At 43.2% G+C, this 25,298-nt stretch overlaps 1 long non-coding RNA gene across 1 annotated transcript; it reads left to right on the plus strand.

Annotated features, from left to right (window-relative positions):
• The first annotated feature begins 1,518 nt into the window (after window positions 1–1,518).
• On the plus strand, window positions 1,519–16,725 carry LOC105608371 (uncharacterized). The gene is made up of 5 exons (XR_003590222.3): window positions 1,519–1,721; window positions 3,044–3,169; window positions 8,533–8,604; window positions 13,767–13,843; window positions 14,565–16,725. It is a non-coding gene; the product is annotated as an uncharacterized LOC105608371 (long non-coding RNA).
• The last annotated feature ends 8,573 nt before the right edge of the window (window positions 16,726–25,298 follow it).

Here is a 25,298-nt window from a genome sequence, read left to right on the forward strand (position 1 = left end):
TGTTTCAGGAAGGAGCCTGACAGGTTTTGGATCTCAGCAAATCAGAAGGATGCCTTGTCATCAAAAGAGGAGGCTCAGGGAGCCTGTGGAGGAAGCCGCAACCCCAGGGGGTCTGCTCAGTTGAGAGAGAAGTTACAGTTTTTCTAACTTCAACCTGGAACTTCCTTGTGTCAGTAAAACCTTTTTTAAAAAAGACTTCCTTTTGTGATATTGGAAAAGTTACTTCTCTGAGATTCAGGTTTTCTATCTGGTGAACACTTCTTACTTGCAAAGCTTGGAATAGCTATTAAAATTCCTTACGATCTCTGAATTCTAAAAGATAAGCTGATATACACATACTCAATTGACTTCCAAGTTATGATTGAAAAAAGGTAAACTTGTCCGGTGTGTATGTTAGTGCTAATAGTTGCTCACCATTTATTGAGAATTGCATTTTAGGCATAGCACTACTCCTTTAAATATCATGTCCTTTCACCTCTATAGCGATCCTATGTGTGTGTATGTGCAGTCGCTCAGTGGTGTCTGACTCTTTGGGCCCCCATGGACTGTAGCCCACCAGGCTCCTCTGTCCATGGGATTCTCCAGGAAAGAACACTGGAGTGGGGTGCCATTTCCTCCTCCAGGGGCTCTTCCTGACCCAGGGATCAAACCTGCATTGGCAGGTGGATTCTTTACCACTAAGCCACCTGGGAAGCCCCATAGCATGCCTAGGGGGCAGGTATTATAATTGCCATTCACGGGCAAGAAGGCTGGAGCCCTAAAATTTATATACCCTACACCTGTCCATATAGTATGTGGTAGATTGAATCTCGAGATTCAAATCGTAAGATTCCAGAGCTTGCCCCACTTCTTACAATCTTGTACTCACTGAAAATTCCTATACCTCATTTGTTCCTAGTGTTTGCATGGCTTACCCCTGCAAGGGGTAGTCCATGACGGCAGGCACAATTTTAAAAGCCCGCACCCTGCAGGCACATATATATATGAACGTGAAAGTGAAAGTGTTAGTCACTCTGCCGTGTCCGACTCTTTGTGACCCCATGAACCATAGTCCTCCAGGTTCCTCTGTCCATGGAATTCTGCAGGCAAGAATACTGGAGTGGATTGCCATTTCCTTCTCCAGAGATCTTCCTGACCCAGTGATGGAACCCAGGTCTCTCGCATTGCAGGAGATTCTTTACCGTTTGAGCCACCACATACACACTATTGTATGATTACATATACATGGTTATACATATACACATGTATGTATATAATTTGTTTTATATATATATCTATATACATATACATATAATTTGTTTGCCACAAAGAAGAAGATGCACCTGTAGCTTGGTTCAAGAGTGAGATTCCTGCACCATGATTAACAGATCCAACCAGCCTCGTAGTTCACCTCAGCAAACTGGGGGAATGAGGATTTTTGTCTTTTTTTCTGTCCAAATGGTGGCACAAGAATGTTCCTCAGGAATCTCTGTCTTGAGTAATAAACTCCCTTCTTTTGAAATCCCAGGTCTTATGCCCAGAGTGGACAGATTCCCCAATAAAGATGGAAGCATCAACTCTGAAGCAAGGATACTTGGTAAAATAATTTTAAAACTGACAAGAAAAAGCAGCTCGAAGCAGCCCAGCAAGTTCCGAGAAAGTCCACGCTGGAGGGTTGCACAGAGGCGGCGTGAACTCAGCACTGCTGGCAGCACACTGCAGTGAACAGAGGAAGGCTCTTGGTGAGTTTTAACAGTTTTCTGGCCCTTTTTTGGATTTTCTTGATTCACTGTGTACCATTAAACTTTTTATGATGCTTTGTTTCTTTTATGAACCAGGCATTAAATTCAAATTACATCTTGAATGTGATTTACTCAGCGTGCATCTCATGGTGGGAATATCTCATTATCCCAGCTCATATTTCTAATGTAGATGAATGACCCATGCTGAATGGCAAGTTCAAAAAAGACCCAATCCTATAGATTCTGTCACCCCAAAATACTCTGTGTCAAAGTTATTTTTGATTTTAATGTATTTCTCATTGCTGGGCAGTTTTGGGAAAGGACTTGAAAAATATTAATGTGTCTGTACATTTCCCAAAGTAATAAAATTGATAAAGAGACTCTGTTCAGCCCCAAGCCATAATTTAATATTTCGCTGTTGATTACTGACATCACAGTTTCAGTGGAGCTTGTGGTATCACATGGGGCATAAATGGTGTTTCAAGCTTCTGCCAGAAATTCCTGTAAATCCCTACTCAGCTTGCACTGAATCTCCAATTGGGTGGTCTGTCACGCCCCTCCGCTTGTTTCCTTGCTGGATTGTCAGGGAGAAGGCAAATCAGAGTGGAAGTAAGAAGACTTTATTTGCCATTAATTTAAAAGGAAGTTCACTCCATTTTCTTCATCAGCAGATAAACATTTTGCAACCTTTTTAAAAGTGCAAAGGCCATCTTCTCACCGGAACTTCTTATACGATTCTTAGAAGACCTCCACACTTGGACAGAGGGTTTACTATGAATTTTTTAAAAATTGTCACCTTCTTATATTCCTCTCTGTATGAGATTAAGATTTATTTTTTCTAAGAATATAAAGGTTTACTAGATAAAATGGAAAGATAGTATTTTTTAAAATGATAGCAATAATTTAGAATTCAAAGGGATTAGAATAATTTGGGCTTAAAAAAAAGTTTAAAATTAAAGCTGATATTTTCATGTCAATCTTGGTGGTGTCTTAGGCTACCTGTACATTTGTTTCATTATGTATATCCATTATTAAGTAAGACACTACTAAAATTCTTGGGCCTATTCTATTTCACACTCCGCACACACAAATGATTTTATACCTGAAACTGTTTAGTCCGTAAGTTGCCAATAACGTATGACAATTTTGAATAAAAAAAGATGTAGTTTTAAATTTTATATGTCAAGGGTGAAGATTAGTCTTTTGCCTCACAGGTCCTGAGAGTCCATGGGGGTGGGAGGGGTAAGAAGCAAATGAAATCAGGAAGAAAACTGCGTTAAATGTGGGATGAGCTTAATAATTTTTGCTTTGAATGCTTCCAGATTTGAACATTGGTTATAGCTCATCTTTTTATTGTTCCATGGACCTCTTCATCCAACACCCATTTATGGATGTCTGTGGGGTGGCAACAACGGGTCTCAGTACTGGAAGCCAGAATTAACCAACAGGTAAGGCTAAGGGTGGGCTTCCCAGTGGCACAGTGGTAAAGAACCCACCTGCCAATGCGAGAAACACAGATTCTAGCCCCGAGTCAGAAAATTCCCCTGGAGAAGGAAATGACAACCCGCCCCAGTATTCCTGCCTGAGAAGTCCCATGGACAGAGGAGCCTGGGGGGCTACAGCTCACCAGGACACAGCTTAGTGACTAAACAGCAACAACAACAACAACAACACGCTCAAGGCTGCAGCCAAGTCTGCCCAGAACTCCTTGACCAACTGCAAGGAGTGAAGGTGCAACCGGAAAGTTAGGGGTAAGAGTTCACAAAAAGTCTTGCCTACTTCTGAAACCAATAGCAAATTTGGGGGTTCCCCAGAACACCCCCGCATTCAGTAGTTTGAAAAGATTCACAGGACTCATTGGAACCTGTTGTGCTCATGGTGATGTTTATTATAAGAATGGGTATGTTAAAATCAGCCCAAGGAAAGGATGCGCAGGGCAGTTAAGTGAGGTTCCAAATGCAAAGCTTCCATTGTCCTCAGGATGTGTGACTCCCTGCGTGGACTTGTGGCAATATACCTGGGAGGCTGGCAACCAGGAAGGACACCTGAGCTTTACTGTCCAGGGTTTTCAATTGGGGCCTCATTATGTGGGCATGATTGACTGATCAGTTGCCAGTATGATTAAACTCAGTCTCCAGCATCTCTCCTTTTTGGTGGAGGTTTGAGGGGCCAGCATCGGTTTTCCCGATGACCCAACCAAGAAAGAATCTGCCTGCAGTGCAGGAGACACAGAAGACGCAGGTTCGATCCCTGTGTTGGGAGGATCCCCTGGAGGAGGCAATGGCAAGCCACTCCAGTATTCTTGCCTGAAGATTTCCATGGACAGAGGAGCTTTGTGGGCTACAGTCCATGGAGTTGCAAAGAGTCAGACACAACTGAGCACGCAGGCAGAACTACAGCTTGGTTGCTCTCTCTGAGGGGCCAGCAAGAGCTACCTTATTATCATAAAATAATGGACGAAGGGGTTCCTCTGAATGACTAAGACATTTCTATCACTCAAGAATTTGGAAGGGATTAGAGGTTACTGCCAAGGGACTGGGTAGTAAGACCAGGCCTTTCTTTGTCCTTTGCACCTGGCTGCCGAGACCTCAATAAACAAATCAAAGTTGCCACTCACATGGAGTGCCCACTTTGCTGGAGACACACAGTAAGTCAAGTAGGAAAAATATGTTGGATCTCTGGACACGTCAGTGGGTAAAGGGAAAAACAGAGAAGGGAGAAGGGGCAGAGAATATTGAGGTGGTGAATGGAGACATTTGGATCCATGACAGCCCTCCACGAGAAGAAAATACCTGACAAATGCCTGTAGGGGTGCAGAGGAGAGCCAACTGGACCTCAGACACCAGGGGAAGGACATTCTAGGCCGGGAGGTCAGCCTTGAAAAGCACTGAGGCAGAAACGTGCCTGCGTGTTCTGAGAACAGCACCAGAGAGACGGGGTGAGAAGGAGGGTCTGGAAACAAAGCCAGACATGTGGAAGCAAAACTGTGGAGTCTCACAGGCCATTGTCATTTGGTCCAAGTGATACGGAAAACGACAAGAGGGCTTTAAGAAGTGGGACACTCCAGGATACATGCACCCAGTGATCACCGCAGCACAGTTTACAATAGCCAGGCCATGCAGACAACCTAAATGCCCGTCGACTGATACATGGATAAAGTTGTGGTACCTACATTCAGTGGAATATTACTCAGCCACGAACAAGAATGAAATCATGCCATTTGCAGCAACATGGATGGATCGCGAAGTGACCATACTAAGTGAAGTAAGTAAGAAAGACATATCATATTGCTTATGTATGGAATCTTAAAAAAAAATAATACAGGTGAACTTATGTACAAAACAGAAACAGACTCACAGACTTAGAAAACAATCATGGTTATCAAAGGGGAAAGATGGGGGATGGGATAAATTAGGAGTTTGGGATTAACATATATACCCTATCTCTACAAGATAGTCAGCAAAGACCTACTGTGAAGCACGTGGAACCATGCTCAATTCTCCATAATGATCTAAATGGGAAAAGAATCTGAAAAAGGGTAGAAATATAGCCAGTGAACCAGTGAAGTCGCTCAGTCATGTCCAGCTCTTTGTGATCCCATGGACTGTAGCCTCCCAGGCTCCTCCATCCATGGAATTTTCCAGGCAAGAGTACTGGAGTGGGCTGCCATTTCCTTCTCCAGGGGATCTTCCCAAGCTAGGGATTGAACCCAGGTCCCCTGCATCATAAGCAGACGCCTTACTGTCTGAGCCACAAGGGAAGCCCCAAGAAGTATATACATGCGTAACTAAATTATTTTTCTGTACACTGAAACTAACACAACATTGCAAGTCAAATGTACTCCAATATAAAACAATAAATTAAAGAAAGAAAAATGTGACTACGAATGAAAAAAGTATAATGAATCACGACCCTTTGACGCTCTGTTGACAGTAAACTGAAAGGGATCCCTGGTGAACACAGGACCCCCAGGCAGGCAGACACTGCTATCCCCTGCAAGGGATTTGGGTGTAGGAAAATACCAGCATTTTACATATTTGGGGGGAAAGTCAGTGGGAAGTAGTGAACTGCGGGAGCACTGTCCTCACGTAGGTGAGAGGATGAAAGCCTGTGCTTAGTGGGAGAGGTCACCCTGTGCTCAGAGGAAGGTGATTGCTCGCTCACAAGAACAGGGGCTGAGACAGAGGATGTGTGGGGCATGCAGGAAAGAAAATCGCAGCAAATACAAATGGTGTGTGCTCTGTGCCAGGTGCTATTTACGTGTTTTACACATATTAACCACTTTAATTCTCCCTATCTAACCCCCGAATCGAAGATACTGTTCTCTCCATTTTACAAACGAGAAGTTAGGTGCAGAGTAATTAAATACTTTGAGTAAGACTTCCCTATCAAGTGGGGGCAGGATAGAAGTAGGTAAGTTAGCTTGAGTCTGGACCCTTCAACCAGCATAGCACGACACCTGGGAAGACAGATGGGTCCTTGTGATGGTGGAGCCTGTGGAAATCTTCTAGTCAATTTTTCCACTTAAGCAAGAGTTAAGACTATTGGAGTAGAAGGAGGGTGTGAGAGCCATGAGGTTTTGAGGGGGAGACAGTAAGATATGAAGCAATAATCTGGAAGGGTGGGAGAGGGAATGGATAAGGAATATAATGCGATAGCCAGCCCTTATTAAGGGCACACCTGAGGTTAGTGATTATAAATTTCAAATATTAGTCAGCGTAGAGGTATATTGTTCTCCAGCTGCGTTCAGTGGCCGATGTGTAGGTGCAGTAGGGCACAGGTTGGGTTTAGTCATTGTTTGGTTTAACCTAAAGGAGAAGGGGATTGAGGGTGAACTATAATAATTGCAACAGAAGATGAGGTGGTTGGACGGCATCCCTGACTCAATGGACTTGAACTTGAGCAAACTCAGAAGATAGTGAAGGACAGGGAAGCCTGGCTTATTGCAGTTTATGGGGTCACAAAAGTTGGACACAATTAAGCAACTGAACAACAATAATAATTGCTTACGAAATTAAAGCTGAACAAGCAAGAAAAAAAGCAGAAGGGTGAGAGGAAGAGGAAACATAAAAATGATTGGCTTTTCCAATCTTGGTTGGAAAAAGTGAACATATCAGGTAGGGCTGTCTCTGGTGCAGAGACTGGTTTTAGGATGCTTGGTATTTAGAATGTAGAAAGATGGCTGTTGCTGTCAGGACAAAGCCTGGGGATTGGCAACAAAACTGAGTTGGCTAGAGTGTACTAATGAAGGTCATCTGAGAGTGGGTCACAGATCTAAGAGGTTGGAAGGATCTTCCAGGTGAGTTTCAAAGTCACCAGGAATCAAGTGCTCAGGGAACCAAGAGTCAGGAACCAACTTTTTGAGGAAGAGGAGACAGTCCCTGTAGTGTGAGAGATGCGGCCGCTGCAGTGGGTGGTACTGTCACCTAGGACATGGGATTCTAAGCTGGAACCTGGGGATCAGAAGTCACTTTCTGCATCTTTTTGGTGCATCTCCTCTGTAGCATCTATCTGGTAAGTTGCGAATCAGCTATAAAAAGAAGCTATTTTCCTGGATTTGCAGACCTCTTGGGACACAGCGGTTTTATGGGACCCTCCTCAATATGATTTGACTCTGTTTCACATATCGATCAGCAATGTAGCCATATGCTCATTTCTGTCACAAAACCCAGAGAGAGCTCTTCTTTGCTGAACGTTTTTCATATGGCACTTTTCTGGAATACCTTCTAAGGATGCATATTTCCAACTTGGGTGAGAAATCATGACAACATACTGGAGGAATTTAAGCCACTATCAATATTCAAAAATCTTGATGGAAATCATACATCTACCCAAAACAGGATTACTTAAGTTTTGGGACTATTATCAACCCCAAAGGATTTTCCTATATGGAAACATATGAACCACTTATGAAAATACAGATTTGGGAGGACTTGAGTCAGGTTTCCTTACTGTATTAACCCAGCCATAACCATCAGTGAAGGGCTAGCCTTGTAAGGAAATTCCGATTATAAATAGGTAATATAGAATGGAAAACAAGCTGTAATTAATTCTCTGGTATCAGCCATAGTCATGGAGACTTTCAGCTCACTCAACTTACAAATGACAAATAGGTTTCATTTTGCACAACTGCTCATTGATAGTGTCTGTTAAGTTCTGTGTTGAAAAAGATTCTGATGTCAGGTCTGATCCCAGCACGATGGTGCTGTGATTGATTAGCAATGCCTGTCCTGGAGACTTTACCTAATTTGATCAAAGGCATTTTCTTTTTTTGATTCATTTAGGGGACTGTATAAACTAAGAACATTGATTCAGCTACATTAAAAAAGTTTTGTGAAAGTCACACTGAAAGTTAATAGTAAAGTAAGGACAACAATTTATTCAGAGTTTCATGGATCTCCTAAGATCAGGCATTCTCAAAGTCATGGCCTGGGGGAGTTTTAATAGAAGGAGAGGAGAAGGACCAGGAGAAGTTTGTGAATCAGAAAAACTGGACTCCATCCCATGTTCTGCCTCTATTAACCTGACTGCTCAGGGTGAATTTTGCAGAATTTAAGTTGTTGAGTTTTTGAAGGACACATTTGTGCTAGACCACTTTACGATAATTTCCAGCTCTAAAAAATCAAAGCAAGACAGACAAATATCACGCTTTCCAAGAGAGACACCTGATGTTTCTTTCAAATTCTCCATCATTTATATCACTAGGTAAAGGCAAGTGATTTTTTCTTCACACGCATCCATTGGCCTTTAGATTAATATGATTGTATTGCTTCATTTCTGTCTCACCTTACTTTATTTTATTCTTTTTTAGGATTTAAAATAATTTTGAAGAGGTCCAGGATTGGAGAGCACAGGGAACTTCCTCTGAGACTACATACACTGTGTAAGAAACTTATTTATTTATTTTTAATGTATTTTTTGCCCCACCAAGAGGCATGTTCATGGCATCTGAGTTCCTCCACCAGGGACCAGACCCGTGGACCATGCAGTGGAAGGGTAGAGTCTTAACCACTGGACCTCCAAGGAAGTCCCAATAAACTTTTGTTTCGTATTTCATTCAATCCTTTTGGTGAAATAGATGGTATAGTACTATTATCTGCATTTTAGAGATGATGTTACAGAGATGGAGCGAGGTTAGATAACTTCTGTGAGAACACACTGCTGGAAAACTAGAGAGCAAAGAGCAGTTTTCAACTCTGGTCTCTGCTGTATAGAAAATGCTCTTTCTGCCGTATTGTGCTGCTCTACCAAATCATGAGCTTTTGGCCTGAAAGACACGAGTTCCAAAGTTGGTACAGTACTTCAGAAAGCTGTTTGATGTCCCTCTTTAATTCCAGGTTGGCCTTATGTTAGGCAGGTAGGTGTTCTTCCATGAGGGCTGTGTGTTTGTTTGCTGAAATACAAGAATTTGGAACACCCGTCACTGAGGTATGCCTCCTTGTCGTATGAAAATGCCTATTGCTCTAATTATCACATCTGAGACTTTTCCAAGTGGTAGGCTATGAGCTTTTGCAAGTCATTGCAGGGAAGATGTTTTCTGAGCGGACTCCCAGGGAGTGCAGTCATTAGCTCCTGTACCACATAAGGGTCTTTTGAAGCTCTCCTGCAGGAAACTTGAGAGTGATTCAATGACCAAATGCAAATGGTATTTGCTACAAATCTACAGAATTCCTCTGGGGGAATCTTGGGTGATAACAAAACAACTTTGAACTTCAGCGAAGTACATTGTGGGAGGAAGGCTGTTTATCACCCCACACTTTGGCTTGCTACAGCAGGGGAGGGTTTTAACTTTCCTCTTTCCTCCCTATTAAGAAAATAATCGAGGCTAATTTCATTCTTCCACATAAACTACAGGGCTGTTTAGTTCTCTGTTTGAGTTCTGGGATGAAGGTAGTGGAAGGAACTTCTGAGGCAGTAAACAAGACGTTTTCTGGCTCTTCTTGGTGGGGCACATCAACAAAAGGCTTTTGCGATGAAACTGGAGAGCCGAGGAGGAAGATACTGACAAGCTGTACCCTGAAACGACAGTTCAGATGAAATGAATCTCAGGCCATTATTTCTGAGTTTCATGTGCAAGAGTTGGCCTCTGATATAAGCATTCTTCTTCTTTAAAATTTAATTTATTTGGCTTTGCCTGTCTAAACTGCGGCATGAAGAATCCTCATTACACCAGGCAGGATACCATTCCCCAGCTAGGGATGGAACCTGGACCCCCTTCATTGGGACCACAGGGTCTTTACCACTGAAGAATCAGAGAAACCCTGTTTAGGAGCTCTCAATAGTCATGCCTGAACATCAGGGCATTTTTATGAAGAAGAAGGCATCGCAGCCTTGAAAGATAACATAGGTTTGATCAGAAATGCAAGTTATGCACAATTTTGTCCCTTCCAGTTCTCAGTCATGTCACACCTAGGAGGGAACATGTCTTCAAATTCCAGAAACAGCCACAGCAGCTCTTTATTTACCCGCTTCTCGGGGACTATCGTGCTGGCCTTCAGAACAGACACCCAGTCCACACCTTCAGGGCAGAAACTTCGAGGTGAGAACCAGATTTCACCAGAAGCCAGTCCATTCACTGAGTGTTCACTAGAAGGACTGATGCTGAAGCTGAAACTCCAATACTGTGTGCACGTGATGCGAAGAGCCAACTCACTGGAAAAGACCCTGATGCTGGGAAAGATTGAGGGCAGAAGAAGAAGGGGATGATGGGATGAGATGGTTGGATGGCATCATCGACTCAGTGGACATGAGTTAAAGCATGGCACCCCACTCCAGTACTCTTGCCTGGAAAATCCCATGGATGGAGGAGCCTGGTAGGCTGCAGTCCATGGGGTCGCTAGGAGTCAGACATGACTGAGCAACTTCACTTTCCCTTTTCACTTTCATGCATTGGAGAAGGAAATGGCAACCCACTCCAGTGTTCTTGCCTGGAGAATCCCAGAGACAGGGGAGCCTGGTGGGCTGCCGTCTATGAGGTTGCACAGAGTCGGACACAACTGAAGTGACTTAGCAGCAGCTTAGCAGTGAGAGATAGTGAAGGACAGAGGAGCCTGGTACGCTGCAGTCCATGGAGTCAAAAAGAGTCAGACACGAGCGAGCGACTGAAAAACAACAGAAATGCAGAACCTTGGTCCTTATCCCGGACAGAATGCCCCAGAGTCTGCTTGTTAGCACGAGTCTATGCATCTGATGAGCGCTGAGCTGCCTTTCTCTACTTGCTGGGTACCAACACAGCTACGTTTTGAGTTTCCGGAATATTTTCTAAGATATATGCTTACTCTGCGTGTATTTGCTACTGCTCCTTACAATCACTATAAATACACTGTGAGAAACTGTGAAACCTTCTAGCACAATTCACCGAATCCCTCTGAGGAAGGTCTCCACCTATACATAGTAAGTACCAAGGACAAGTCTCGTTAAACACTGGCATCTCGCATAACTGCCCTGAGGAGGTTCACTTTCAATAGCCACAGACACGGTAAAGTAGATTGAGTCTCTGTCTCTGCAAAGCGGGACTGACAGGAGATTCTTAGTTCTTCTCAAACGCTGCTTCAGGGGTGTTGGCAGGACTTGCAGGAGATGGGCAGACTCAGGAGAATGTCTCCTGACACCGTCTCTAGAGGGGACTGCATTTCTTATTTCTATTTTTTATCGCAGTATAATTGCTTTGCAATATTGTGTTCACTTCGACTGTACAGTGAAGTGAGTCAGCCATGAATATACATGTGCCCCCTCCCTCTTGGACCCGCCTTCCACACCCCCCATCCCACCCCTCAAGGTCCCCACAGAGCGCCGAGCTGAGCCCCGTGTGCTGTACGTCAGCGCCCCGACAGCTGTCTGTTTCACACGTGGTAGTGTGTGTACGTCAATATCACTCTCCCAAGTCGTCCCACCCTCTTCTTCCCCTTCCTGTTTGTCCACGCATCGGTTCTCTACGTCTCTGTCTCTCTTCCTGCCCTGCAAATAGATTCATCTATACCATTTTTCTAGATTTCACTTTTAGGCATTAATATACGGTATTTGTGTTCCTTTCTCTGACTTACTTACCTCTGTATTGGAGAAGGAAACGGCAACCCACTCTCCAGTATTCTTGCCTAGAGAATCCTGTGGACAGAGGGGCCTGGTGGGCTGCTGTCCGTCGGGTCACACAGAGGTGGACACGACTGAAGCGACTTAGCATGCATGCATTCATACCTCTGTATGACAGACTCTAGGACTTAGAGGTGAGTTTAATATCAACAGTAAATACTCTCCAAGTTACACTGATAACTCCCCAGTGAGGCACTCGGGGCTGGCCAGCCTGACAGGGTTTTGCACAAGAACAAGGTGGGTCATGTTTTTGGGCCCTGTAGGAAAGCACCCACACTGTCTTTGCGGAAGGCACTGGGAAGCGCATGCCTGGGTTCTGCTGAACCTGTGGGCACCCGAAGGTCCTTTGGTCATGTCACCTGAGCCCAGGATCCCTCTCCTGGGTCTGTGCCTCCCAGCTGGCAAGACTCCGAGAAGCCAGGAAACCCCTGCCCTGACCTGATCAGTCTCCTTCCAGAAGATAAACACCACTGCCAACTGGAAGCAAGATTCATTAACCTCAGACCGCAACCAACGAGGCCACGTGACCTTGCAGCTAAGGGAACAGAATGTCCTCTGTTTACCTAATATTCCCCATGGCTTCGAGCAAATAAGCCATTCTTCATGGTTGGTCCTAAACCTTCACCAATGTTATCCTGATTTATACAGTGGTTCCCCAGTTTTCCCTTGAGGTGACTGTACTTTGGTGCTGTGTGAAGTGATCCATATCTCCGCTGTTTCTAATCCATTTGCAAAACCATTTATGAACTGATTGGGGAGGAAAGGTGGTCTGTAAATGCCTGGCAATTATAATGATTGTGATGTTCCTGAGTGATGAGCGGTAAGTAGGCACCCCAGCCAGGCAAATACTTCTGTTTCTTTTCTCAAACACTTTCTGACCAACTGATATTTCAAAAGGAGAGCTCCCCCTAGAAAGCTTGATGTCCTATTTGCCAAGACTAATCAACATAGGAAACACACATTGGTCTAAAAGGGATTACAATTATGTATCGCTGAGCTATGTTTGCTCTAAATTAGTAGTTATTTTGGTGTCTTTGGATGTAAGTTTGGAGTATATGTTATTGTTTAGTTGCTAAGTCCTGTCTTACTCTTTGTGACCCCATGGACTGTAACCTGCCAGGCTTCCCTGTCCATGGGATTTCCCAGGCAAGAATACTGGAATGGGTTGTCACTTCCTTCTCCAGGGAATCTTCCCAACCCAGATTCAGGGATCAAACCTGTGTCTCCTGCATTGCAGGTGGATTCTTTACCACTAAGCCAGCAGGCATCCCTTCCTAAAGACAACACGCTCTTCTATTTTGATGTTCTGGAATCAAAGACCACTGCACACTTGGCTCTCACAATTACAGTAATAATATAGAGAAAAATTATAGTATTATAAATTGTGACCAATCTAGATAGCATATTGAAAAGCAGAGACATTACTTTGCCAACAAAGGTCCGTCTAGTCAAGGCTACGGTTTTTACAGTGGTCATGTATGGATATGAAAGTTGGACTATGAAGAAAGCTGAGCGCCGAAGAACTGATGCTTTTAAACTGTGGTGTTGGAGAAGACTCTTGAGAGTCCCTTGGACTGCAAGGAGATCCAACCAGTCCATTCTGAAGGAGATCAGTCCTGGGTGTTCTTTGGAAGGAATGATGCTGAAGCTGAAACTCCAATACTTCGGCCACCTCATGCAAAGAACTGACTCATTGGAAAAGACTCTGATGCTGGGAGGGATTGGGGGCAGGAGGAGAAGGGGACGACAGAGGATGAGATGGCTGGATGGCATCACTGACTTGATGGACATGAGTTTGAGTGAACTCCGGGAGATGGTGATGGACAGGGAGGCCTGGCGTGCTGCGATTCACGGGGTCGCAAAGAGTCGGACACGACTGAGCGACTGAACTGAACTGAACTGAAAGGATTTTTGCTTCATTTCTGAAATATCACTCTTCTGTTATTCACTTTGCAGCTGTGGGTCAAGACAGGCTGGAGCAGAAGACTTGAAAGCAGGCAGGAGACCAACGCAGTGGCCTTTTGTGATTGCTGGTAATTTCGCTAATTGTTAATTTGCTTCTGCGGCCGAAGGCTTCCCCTCTGTCTGTCTTTCCTTCTTCCCAGGGCGTCTCCAGAGTCCATTTACTCTATTATTCCCCTTCAAATGCAATCTCACTCTCTTTGTAGGGGTGGGAGCATCTCAGTGTAGAGGGGAGGAGAAACGCTCTGGAGTCCTAGAGTCGTGCTGCTGAAATCTCATAGGAATAATTCAGAGAGAGGGATCTGAAAAGAGCGAGCAAGTTTTCGAAGCCACAAGAGTGTAGGAGGACAGTTTATTTTCTCTGCCTGCAGCCTGTAATATATAACTTTTATTCCTACCACCAGTTAGCCAAAAATATGCCTTATTCAAAGGAAAGAGTTTTTTAAGTTATATTTTTACCAGAGTATTTTATATTTGTGTGTGAATATTTCTCAAAATTTATAACCTGCCATAAATATATATTTTTTGCCTATATACATTAAACCAGATTGCATATCCTCCTCACTGTGGCTTCTGGGGAAACTCTTTTTATTTTTATTTTAAAAGATGTATTCCTAAGGCTCTAGAGTACACACACACACACACACACACACACACACAACATATACACACACACTACATACGGATATTTCTTAAATATTTTAGCTATAAGGCAAAATTCAACATTTGAGATTTTTATTCTGTTATAGCATTTCAGATTTTCACATAGTATGTCAAACTTCCTCTTTTCAGGGAAACTGAAGTGAAATACGGAAAGCTGACAGCCGGAGGGAATATTTCTCCCCAGCCTGCAGCCTTGTTGCACTTGAGGTCCTCTCTTTCTTCTGTTCTTCAACAATAAGTATTGCATATCTCTTTCCTTACTATTTCAGCAATTAAACTTACGTACAGCAATGTCCGCATCTCTAGCTGGGCCATTGGCTCCCAGATTGCCTGTCATAAATGCACGCCTGCTCGTGTCCTGATCCACTCTGTTCATCACATCTGCAACACTGCTCAGAGCAACCTCTCATCTCACCAAGGAAAGACACACGGGCTGACTCTGCATAGCTGGTGAGGTGAGAGACACGCTCTGAGCAGTGCGAGGAAGTCAATGTTTACTGGACACCTCGTAGGCTCGGGAGAGTCATGCCATGAGATGTCAGTGAGCTATTTCAAATGGTCAATGTTATTTTTATTGTTTATGGGGAAAAAAATAAAATGGTACAAAAGATATACAGTAAAATCTCACCTTCCCTGTCGCTGTCAGTTCTTTTCCCCAGAAGAGAGTTCTTATGTTTTTCAATGTGTCTTTCCAGCGCTAGTCCATGATTGGCAAGCACATGTAGGTATTACTGTTGAGTATGTGCATAGTTTCCCTTTTCTTAAAGAAATATATCTTTGGTCCTATTGCACAGCATGTGGGATCTTAGTCCCCTGACCAGAGATCTAAGGACTTCCCAGGTGGCTTAGTGGTGAAGAATCCTCCTGCAATGCAGGAAACACAGGCAGATGCTTGTTCGATCCCTGGGTCAGGAAGATCCCCTGAAGAAGGGCATGGCAACCCACTCCAGTGTTCTTGCCTGGAGAATCCCATGGGCAGAGGGGCCTGGCAGGTTACAGTACATGGTGTCTCCAAGAGTCGGACACGACTGAAGCGACTTTGCACGAACACACAGAAATGTAAACTGCACCTCCTGGGTTTGAAGCACAGAGTCTTAAGCACTGGACTGCCAGGCAAGTCCCCTCCCATGTTTTAAATCTAAGAGTAGCGCACAATATACATTTTCCTGAGCATCGCTTTGCTTACTTAATAATGTCTTGGGCGATGCTGTATGTTCAAATATAGAACCACCTTATCGTTTCTGATGTCTGTACCCTCCTCATGGTTTACTTAACAAATTGCATCAGGTAGGGTCTGAAGAGAGGAGCAGGGCCATTGTAAGTGATCTAGAAGAATTAGTTAGACCTGGAGGTCAGTTAGGCAGCCTGTGAAGTCTGTGGACTCCACCAGTGGTACTGGATCTGAAGTCAGGGGGGTTGGCCACACCAAGTTTCAAGAGTGCACCAAAGAACAATCTGGAAGCCGTGAAGATAAAGTGAAGCCATGTCTTCCTCTCAGCACTTCTGTGGCTGACCATTCAGGGGAGCTGGAGCTAAGCTGGTGCCCCTGACCACAGAGCCAAGCTTGCGCCTGGCCAGGGTGCACTGAACCCGCAGGGGCAAAGCGGCAGGGGTTGTGCTGGGGCTGCTTGACTCCTGTGAGTGAGCAGTGCACGCACGTGGCGTGCAGGGCACCAACCACACAGACCGCAAACCCAGAGCCGCTCTTCTGCTCTGCTTGCCTTGCATGCCTCTCCTGGTAAGCCCTGATCCAGAAGCTTTTCAAGGAAGGGATTGGGAAAATTCATTCTAGCTTATCAGGGCTCTGGTGTCCAAGTTCTACACTAGCCCCACCCTGATGGAAACTGAGGTGGTTTTTCATCTTTGAGTTTGTAAGTGATGGTGTCATGAATAGCTCTACATGCTAAGTCACTTCAGTCGTGCCCAACTCTTTGCGACCGTATCCACTGCAGCCCGCCAGGCTCCTCTGCCCATGGGATTCTCCAGGCAAGAATACTACAGTGGGTTGCCATTCCCTTCTCCAGGGGAATCTTGTATCTTTGTTCACTTGCATAAGTACACCTAGAAAATTAATTTCTGAAAGTGGAATGGCTGGCCCAGAGGATGTGAGCACTTTTAAATTTTATGACATACTGTTAAATTTCACTCCAAAGAGGTTGTACCAATTTATATTCCTGTCAATGATGTATGAGAGTTCTGATTTCCCAATACCCTAGCCAGAGGAATGTATTATCCTACTTTTTGATCTTTTTCATTTCGATGGATTAAAAAAAATTCGTTGTGATTTTAATTTGTACTTCTTTTTACTTGATGTGTAGATGAGCATCTTTTAATAATACTAAGTACATTTGTTTTTTCTCTCCTATTGACTCCACTTAGCCATTTTTCTATTGGGTTCACTAACACTGATTTATGAGGGCTCATTTTAGATATTTAAAAATGTCTTTATTGTTTGTATGGCAAGCATGTTCTCCAACTTGCCTTTTGTATCTCCCATTTTGTTTATGCAAACATGTACTTTTATGATCCTACACTTATCTCACTGTAATTATGTGGAGTTTTGAGTTTCCTGCCCTTAGAATGAACTGTTATCTTTTTTGTTTTTTATAAAGATTCTGAAAGATAGGTCTGAAAAAATATGACTCCTATTTTACCAATAATGAACCTGAGGCTGATAGAAGTTAAATAATGACATAAGGCCATATATTAATAATGAGTCACTGAATCCATCCAGGTCCCCAAAGGAAGTACGTACTGTGCTCAGTCGCTCGGTCATGTCTGACTCTTTCGTGACACCCTGGACTGTGTCCATCAGGCTCCTCTGTCCACAGGCTTCTCCAGGCAAGAATACTGGAGTGGGTTGCCGTTTCCTTCTCCAGGGGGACTTCCCTACCCAGGGATCAAACGAGTGTCTCCTTCTTGGCAAGTGGATTCTTTCCTACTGAGTCACCTGGGAAGACCGAAGAAGGCGTACAGCAATCAACTTTGGTGTTTGAGGGACACTTGATAAAGGGGTTATTTTCAAAGGCATATAGAAAGTTTTGTGTCAACAAGATCGCAAGGAGTAGTATAGTTCAGCAGGATCAGTCACAGTGATCAGAACCACTATTGTTCTAGGACAGAAAAGCGGAGAGAGGACGTGGTTACTGGAACCTGGGGGAAAGGAGATGTTGAGAGGACGTGGGCCATCAAAAGAGGAGATGCCCTCTTCAGGAAGAGGATGCAGCCAGACGATGGGCAGCCCCACCACTCCGTGAGGCTTTGGAGGGATGAATAATACCTTTACTGCTTTCTCATGCCTCCCACAGACCCCTAGCTGATAACGCCCAGTGAAAGCCAAGGGCACAGATATTATTAATATCTGGGATTCAGTTGGAAAAGATAATATTTAACTTATGCTTATGACTTATAAGGAAATAAAAATGACCTGACCCTTCAGGGTTGTAATAGAGGAAGAGGTGATCAGTGAAATTCATTGGGCAAACATAAAAATCTCTGTTAGGTGCCATCATATGTAAAGAAAAAACAAAGAGCTCAAAATAAAGATAAATCAATTGCCTGTTGGATCACTAGAGGCAAAGGCATTGGTCCATTCAAGTCCGGGAGATGCACGATTTTTAATGACAGTGGATTTGTGACATATTCTAGAATTGTGACATATTCTTCCTACCCAAATCATTTCATTGGAAGGAAAGTTGCCTATTGTTAACTTCCATTATATAAGAGGGACATAGAAAACTGATCATTCAAAAGTAAATTCTGAAGCTTATTCCAAGTTAGCAAAAATGAAGATGCAAAAATCAGGTGCTAGGGTATGAGCATGATCTAGGGAAAAAGAAGGCTGGGTGATATAATCCAGCCATACCAAATGAACTTCAGTTTCTGAAAAGTCACTTCTCTCTAGCTCTGGGACATGGTTCCTGGATAAATCTGTGCAAGGAGAACCAAAAAGCAGGAAGACATTTTAGCATACTATTGAATTTGTCCAGTGAAAGATGAAATCCTGAACCAGAAGCAAAGGAAACAAAATGAGGTAGATTTCAGGATCATTAGAAAGAAAGAGTGTCCAGGACTTCAAAACGAGGGGAGTTTTAAAGAAAGAGTGATATTATCTTAAATTTTAGACTCGCATGTTAGTGAACAACAGCCCAATGAACAGAATTCAGCATCCTGAGAGTGTCCGAAGGAGCTGAAGGGAAGAACGGTGAGTTTAGCTTATAGACTCTTAAGCTGCGTGGTGGACCACTCTGGTAGAAGTAGCCTTCAGGGCAGGTGGAAATCTAGACCTGTGACTTTGGTCATGGAAGACACAGGTATATGAAGACACATTCTTTCCATGGAACCGACAGTTATAATTCTGATAGTGAGACAAGTGAGGCCTGATATTGCAGAGGAAAGGGAAGGGCTGAGGATGGAAACTCAAGGAAACTCACTCACTGAAAAACCCTGTAAATATACCTCCCTAAGGGGTTGGTACTAAGCCAAACTTTAGAAAAATTTACGTTTGCAAATGAAGCATAAAGAAGAGGATCCGGCACAGATTAGAGAAAAACCAGAGAGAAAGAGACACAACGTGATATCACTGAAACAGGGTATCTTTGCAGATATTCGTCAATTTCATATAAGTTATTAAATCTGTGGATATACAGATGTTCTTAATATCCCTTTATTATCCTGTTTATTAAAAAGCAGAGACATCACTTTGCCAACAAAGGTCTGTACAATAAAAGCTATGGTCTTTTCAGTAGTCGTGTATGGATGTTAAGAGTTAGACCTTAAAGAAGGCTGAGCACTGAAGAGTTGATGCTTTTGAACTATGGTGCTGGAGAAGACTTTTGAGAGACTCTTGGACTTCAAGGAGATCAAATCAGTCCATCCTAAAGGAAATCAGTCCTGAAATGTTCATTGGAAGGATTGATGCTAAAGCTGAAGTTCCAATACTTTGGCATCGATGTGAAGACCCAACTTATTGGAAAAGACCCTGATGCTGGGAAAGATTGAGGACAGGAGAAGGGATGAGGAGGATGGGGTGATTGGATGGCATCACTGACGCGATGGACATGAGTTTCTCAAAGCACTGCCCCACCAGCACCATGGCGACGTCTAGAGTGCCCCCTGGGTGCCAGGCGCTGTGTTATGGCAATTCACGCTTGCTCCGTTCAGATCTCATCCCGCCTCTACAGTAGGTATAATCATCTGTACCATAAATAAAGAAGCTTTTGCCCAAGGATTAGGAATTGAATCCAGATTCTACTCTCTCTGAAGCATCAGGTTCTTTTGTTGTCTGCTTGCTTTCCTGTAGAGTAGGTGTAATAACTACGCTCCCATTTTGCAAAGTGCGTGGCCAGACACTTTACCTCTGAACCCCATCACTTGCTTCTTTTCAAAGTATCTCAATCCCTTATATTGATCTTCATAACAAACAGCATTGAACCTCCCTTGGTCATCACACCCCCTCAAGCCTCTGTTCTCTCTCTACACAACCAAAAGTGCCAGAAGAGCGATTATGCTTCCTGTTTCCACTTCCTTCCTAATCTCTATCTAAGCCAGAGACTTCGCTTTGCTTTCACCAAATTATTTGCCACCAATGACCTTTTCTTTATTCTTTTTTTAATTTCAATGGTCGGTCTTCACCGTTCATCTTGTTCGACTTCCCAGAAACCTTAAACACAATGGAATTTTCTTTCCTAATTAATGCCTTCCTTTCCTCAATGCTGTGGCTCAGCTGTCGCCTTTGGCTCTGCTCCCTGGGTTTCTCCCCTCTGACCATCTCGGGTGGGTACTCAGGTCTTCGTGTCTTTCCAGTTTACACCTGTTGGCTGGGTGACCCCATCAGCTCTTATGGTTTCAGTCACCACCAGTGCCCAGTAATCAGGAGCCCACATAACTAACCTGCACTGCTTTCCTGAGCTTCCAGAAAAGAAGAGACCAACAGAATGCAAGCTGCCAATGTCTTGTTGAATGCCTCCTCCAGACAAAGTAGAATCCATCACTTTTCCCTAAGATCATTTCTCCCATGATGTCTTTTGTATACATTTATAATGAGCATGAGAGAGAGTGACTTACATCTCTATTTTATTGTTTTTTTTTCCTAAAGGAAAATATCAACTTTAAGATTTTAATCTGGCAATCATAATTTATTAATCAGCAAGTTGATGAAGTAGCAACAATATTTATTGAGCTGGAACCTCTTTCTTCATGGTTAATAATAATAATAATTAACATGCTACTTGACATTCTAAAATTTTTCTTTCTAGAATCTGAACTTTCACTCTAATCACACCTGATCAGAAAACTCAGGGCAAACTTGTCCTGAAAACGTCTCGGGGTTACCTTAGATTGGAAAAACCCAAGCTGACTAGAGTCTTTGGCAATGGCTTTCTAGCATGTTCATAAAGGGATTTCTACTTGATGGGGTGTGTGTGTGTGTGTGTGTGTGTGTGTGTGTGTGTGTGTGTGTGTGTTCACGCACGTGTGTGCTAAGCCACTTCAGTCGCATCCAAGTCTCTGCAACCCTATGGACATAGTCCGCCAGGTTTCGCTGTCCACAAGATTCTCCAAGCAAGAGTATGGAGTGGATTGCCATGCCCTCCTCCAGGGGATCTTCCTGACCCAAGGATCGAACCTGTCTCTTACGTATGCCTGCACTGACATGCGTATACTTGAGGGCAACACCACCCTTAAAACGCATTCTGTAGTTTAGAGCGTTGAGTGTGAGAAGGGATAAATGTTGAAATGAATCTCTCAGAACTTCATCTTTCTTTTTTACATGAGTAGATTTTTAATATAATTGTTCTTTTTTGTAGAGAGATTGATCATTTCCAAATTTTTGTGTATTCAAACCTCTTAGGCTCTGATAGCTGATGATAACTGTTGGTAAGTGGGCATAACTTGTCAACTTTCATTTATTATTTATTTATTTATTTAAAATTCCTAATTTGGTTTATTTCAGTAGTTAATTTTAGTGGCTGACATAACTGAAAATCTCCCTCACTGAGAGATTCATTGACCTGAGACTGGGAATGTCCTTAATGACGCACACAGGACACTTATTTTTGATTCTCATCCATTTTGAAAAGGTCTAGTACATTTCTGTCTTTCTTGTATAAATAAGACGGTTTGCGTGACAGTGGCTCTGGATAAAATTGGAGAGCGCAGATTCTCTAGGCTGAGTACACTTAGAAATATCCCTTGTTAGAAACCACATCCGAAATATTTTCGGTGAAAGCTTGTTTTCTTTTCCCATTTAAAAAATCGACGCTGTACAATCATGTACATTTTCTGAATCTACTCACTGGAGTGGTTGATTATATTGATTTTTTTCCCCTACAAATTTCAATCAAAATCATATGTATTTTAAAAGTAGAGCTTCATAGTTCTGGCACTGTTCTTAGAATCCAAAATCTTCCTTTTATCTCCTTGACATGTGTCAGCTATAGCTATATTAAAGCTCTACATTTTAATCTTTCCAAACTCAATTCTCTTGATGAATTCCTTCTTCCTTCATGCCTGAAGTTCTGACTTCAAAAGAAGCTTTTCATACACAAGAGAGATAAATGCCAGGAGAATTGGAGTGAGGACTGGGTCAAAAAACATTGGAACCCCTTTCTTCCTGTGTTTTGAGATGTGAAATGTGAACCCAAACTAAATGGTAAAGCAAACCTGCCTCTTACTCTGTGCTCTGTATGTTCCATGGGAAGAAATTGTGTCTCTCAAAAGGAAGAGTTCATGAACTGTCTGACTTTGCTGTGATATCCAGTTCCTTCCAATATCCATCCTGTAGATGGAAAACTCTGTAGATTAAATACTGTCATCTATAACAGACTGCTGGTTACGTGCCGGGATGCTGCGTGAAGAATAAAATCTGGAGCTCTCAGTGTTCAGCTTTTGTGTCTGGGACTCCTGGCTGTTCAAGGGACATGACAAGGAAACCTATTAGAGCAAACAAGTGAGAGCATCTTGGAGTCAGTCTGTGTTCTCTGAAAGTGGGCGGATTCTACTGGTTAAAACTTCCCATTTAGATGTGGGACATGGACAGTGCACAGACGTGTGCCCAGGAAAAAATGGACATTCACACATGGGAAAAGTCCAAGTTAAGAGAAAAAAGCCTGGTGATTTTTTTTCTGCTAACATCATACAGTGCTTGAAATCTCAGGTTGCATCTTCAGATGGAGACTTCAGGCATCTCTGCAGTGGAGATGATCAGTCTTAAGGAAAAGGAGTGTCACCCTCCTTAAGGATTTAGACAGTGAACAATATTTCTTCAGATTCTTGTAATTATAGAAGACTGCTGAGCATTTACCTAACCACAAGAAGGGTGAAGTACAACAGGGTGAAGAGCAGCTGGAGTCGGCGAGAAGGAAGGACTCCAAGAAGAATTTGCAGATGGAATATTCTCTGATGTCTTGGATAGTCATGGAAATTGAAGTCTTGCTTCCTTGATCTTACCAGTGAGGTTGTCTTAGGGCAATAATACAGCGCAGCTATCCTGAACTATTTAGCAAGGGGGATTTTACCTGTTTAGCCAGGTGGGGGAACCAAACCCTTCCTGACCACCCCCACCCCCTCCATGTACCGGAGCTTTGAGGGCTCATCCCAGCAGCCCAGGTTTAAGGGGCAACTGTCTCTGCAGTAGAATGAGATACAACACATAAAATAGAACTTTCTAAGTTTAATTCCACTAAAATGGCAGTAAAATATGGACTCATTATACTTATTGACACAAAGAAGTACGAGTAAAGCTTCCATGCACAATTGAATTGCTTTTTTTGTGAGGGGAGCCAAGTATAAAATTCATGTAAAGCAGGCATCATAATTCACCTCTATTATCCATAAGATAAAATTAAAGGTATTCAACTTGCCCAGCCTCTGCCTGTAGGTAGACAGGGTAGGTAAGGCCAGGCCTTAAAGTCAGACAGGCCTCAACTCAAATTCTGCTCTTGAAATTAAAAGCGACTCATTGACCTGCACAGCCCTTCTGAAATTGTCAAGCAGATCACTTCCATCAGTATTGAGCCGGGAGTCGAGGTGGAAGTCACCATTGCCGATGCCTAAAATCAACCTTTTTAATGAATCTATAATCAGTTAAAAAAAAAAAGAAGCATTTGTAACCTTGAGTTTATTCACTAATAAAAAGGATAAACTACCAATCTCACCTTTTTTTTTTTTTTTTTAACCATTTGGCCCCTGTAAGGATTTCAAGTGCTGAACACATAACCAGGACAATATTAAACACTCAAATAAATAAGAGCTAGTATTGCTGTTGTTTTTATCATCACTGGGATAACATGGTCAGCTGTGAAGGGGAGTCTCCCTGAAGCTGGGGTAGGTGCCCACCCATGTTCGGCAGGTTGAGGCCGCTCTGCGGAGTGAAGGTCAGGTTTCAGAGTGGGTCCTTGAGAGAGGAGATGAGAGTTGATGGATCATTCCCCAACACCCCACATCTGTTCGGGGCCCACTGACCTTGGCAGGCATTTCTTTGTCTGCTTTCGTTTGTTTACTTGTTTCCGAGTTCTTCTTCTGACCTTGAATGATTCCTAACAAGCTGGTGCTTCTCCACCATCATGCTGGCTCTTGTTTATAACTTCCTTGGCAGCCTTGGGATAGAGGTGATGGAGGTGATTATCGGGAGAACTTGAGAATTCCTTGGTTCTCGAATGCTGGTTAGGTTCACTAACACTGTACTCTAACCCTTATTAGCAACTATGGCTTCGTAGAGAAATTACAATGAAAAAGAATCAACCCCTTCTGTGTGGTGTGTATTTTAGAGTTTGCAAAGCACTTCCAGAGGCAGATGAGTACGAGGAAATTTATGAGTGTTTGCTGTAGAGAGGACTGTTTCTCAAACATTATACATGTGATGATTGTTTGTACCGTATCATCAGTTTAGGGGCATTTGCTGCAAATATTAAAAAAAAGTTAGAAAACAGCTAACAGTTTTGAAAGTGTCTGCAATTGGACCCGCAAATGATTTTTTTTTTTTTAATAACAGACTTGGACATTTTCCTACAAGTAAAGCACTAGATTGTTTTTATCCAAATTTGTGTCCTTCAAGCATGCCAGTGCCTCTGACAATTAAATGTGACAGTTGTGGGTTGCAGTGAAGGGTCTGGACCATTTTCCCCTTTGTTTATTCCCAACGTAGGTTGTTCATAAACTTGCCTATGGTGTCAGTTTAGGGACCAAGAGCAGCAGAAATGTCATCTTCCCTGTGACATGAGCTGCCCGGCCCTGGGGAGGGAGCTCCGGTTAACGAATGAAGATGTCAAGCTGTGTTCCACGACTGTCAACAGCTGCATATTTATCACTGCGCCATAGGCCCTCTCAGACTGAAAGATTTCACTGTTTATTCACAGCGAAGACACTTAATTAATGACTGGGCCTAATCGGGCTGTCTTATTATTTACAGGGATACCAGTGTGGCTTAGCTCAACTGATGTGCAAACAAACCAGCCTTGAGGAAGCTTTAATTAATAATTCTGAGCCAGGCCTTCCGAGAGGCCCCGTCATGGGCTCCCGGGTGATTTACAACATCTCCTTTGCCATGTTTTCGTGTCCCCTGCATGCAGATGAGTGGCCACCCGGCAGATCTTCCTGTTTCCACTGCACTGGGCCTTGTTTATTACAGAAGCGCTCTTATCTTTGCAGAGGACCTAATGGAGATGGATGCCTCCATGGGAAGACGATTCCTGTGTCTCTCTTGAACGTGTTGCCATTCAGAAGCATTTCCGTGAGGTTATTGACACTGGCTCTGCTAAAAGACTCATATAGTAGATCAAAAAAATTAGGTCTAATTTTGTTCATTTGGGAAATCGGAGCAAAACCAGATATGACAAGACAAGGTCACCTGTGTTCAGCATTGAC

Source organism: Ovis aries, chromosome 8 (genome assembly GCF_016772045.2).
Source record: "Ovis aries strain OAR_USU_Benz2616 breed Rambouillet chromosome 8, ARS-UI_Ramb_v3.0, whole genome shotgun sequence".
NCBI classification, from domain to species: Eukaryota; Metazoa; Chordata; class Mammalia; order Artiodactyla; family Bovidae; genus Ovis; species Ovis aries.